This window comes from Temnothorax curvispinosus, unplaced genomic scaffold (genome assembly GCF_003070985.1).
Source record: "Temnothorax curvispinosus isolate PA1 unplaced genomic scaffold, ASM307098v1 QBEX01003016.1, whole genome shotgun sequence".
Classification (NCBI taxonomy): Eukaryota; Metazoa; Arthropoda; class Insecta; order Hymenoptera; family Formicidae; genus Temnothorax; species Temnothorax curvispinosus.
The window spans coordinates 1-2,170 of NW_020212796.1; positions in this window are offsets into that span (position 1 = coordinate 1).

Here is a 2,170-nt window from a genome sequence, read left to right on the forward strand (position 1 = left end):
TCAGGTTCGTCCTAACCACATTTTATCAGTCAGGGCGAACCTGACCACCCCAGCCGACTCTGACGCGAGTACGGTATGGTTAGGTTATGGTAACCTAACCTAACCTAACCTAACCTAACCTAACATATACAAAATTCACAAAAACAAAGCTTCCTCTATGAGGAAGCAATTATAAAGAAATACTATTAAAATGTTTTTAATTATAAATATAAAAATATTTAATACACTTTTATTTCGCGCACTTTACGTCACCAAAGTATGCGCGTATGGCCATATTAATTGTTAAGCCCCTTGCACAATGCTAGGCAATAGACCGAAAAAAAAATTTACTTGATTTAAGTAAATATATGATTTAAGTAATATATTATGTAAATATATTTAAATATATTATCTTGAAATTTATTTACTCAAATTAAATAATTATTTATTAAAATCCAACAAATTTTTTTACTTCTAAGAAAATATTATGAACACCAATTTAGTAATACTGGGATACTAAAAACAAACAAATATTTACTTTCAATAACGAAATATATATTTTGTTTTAATAAATATTTCTTTGACTCAAGCAATTCATCTATGAAAATATCTGTACATAATTAAATATTTTAGGCATATATATTTACTTGATAAAAGTAAATATTATTTTGAATAAATAAAATAATAACTTTGGTTTTTGAAAAATTCAACTACAAAATCATTTACTTGATCTGAGAGAATGTTAACTTGAATCAAAGCGTTGGTGTTTGAAAACAAAGAGTATATTTCTTTATAATTGGTAAATAATTATGTACTTGAGTATGTACTATGTACTTGAGTACAAAGATACCATTACTTTGAAATTAGAAAATATTCACTTTTATCCAGAAAATAAATTACTTAGTATCGAAAAATATGTTTAACAAATATTTACTTAAATGACAGAAATCATTAGCTTGGTATCAGAAAATATTTACTTCAAACCAGAAAATACATTACTTAATATCGATAAATATGTTTAACAAATATTTACTTAAATGACAGAAATCGTTAGCTTGGTATCAGAAAATATTTACTTCAAACCAAAAAATACATTACTTTAATATCGATAAATATGTTTAACAAATATTTACTTTTTCTAAGAAAATATTTGCTCAAATCAAAGATATATTTCTTTGTGATCAGTAAACAAATATTTAATGACCACAGAAACCATTCGTTCGAAATTAAAAAATATTTATTTAATCTAAGATCATTTTTGCTTAAATCAAAGTGTTAGCATTTTAAAATTATCAATATACTGTCGCCGGAAGCAAGAATGTCCGTAACTACAATTTAATTTTTATGATAATATTTATGTAAAGTTCAGAAGTTTATCATTTACCAAAATCAAGTTCGTTTTCAATTTAAGTCTTAAACGTATAGACGTATATGATCAAAATATATAGATTTTATAAAAAATTTTTTGAAAATTTATGGAAAATATAAATATAATTTGGTTAATATTTATTTGATTTAAGAAATGTAGATCTGGAGACAAAATCTGATTGTCTTGAATTAACGAAATATTTACTATAAGTAAGTAACAATTCATTGCATTTCAATTCATGATTTTTCATTTTCTAGAAAATATTTATTTGTTCCAAAGAAAAATTGTATCTTGATTCAAATAAATAATTTTTTAGTACTATTGAACGAAATCATTTACTTGAATCAAGTCAAATTTCGTTAATTGTAATAAATTTTTTTTTCAGTGCAATAGGAATAGGAAATAACCAAAAAATCGTTAATTACAACCTAAAAAATTCAAATGCTATGATTGGTTGGCAACAATCTAGTCAATGTTTCTGTACCATGAGTCGCAATGAAGCTTTAAAAACCAAATAGTCTGTCAATGCTGTCTGTCTCAGGAAACTCCGGATTCCAAAAGCCTTAAAAAATTTATTATTTATATTATGTAACATAAAAAGTGGTAATAAAATCAAATATTATACCGTCTGGTGTATTTGGTCGCTCATATTTGTATCGATGTCGCGAGCATTGATTTTTTTCGTTTTTGTTCTTCTTCTTTCGATAATGACAAACTTTTATAATACTAGAAATGAAATATTATAATTACTTTTTTATGAGAAAAATATATTTACTTATTTATATTTATATTTATTTTATTTATATTTATATTTATTTTATT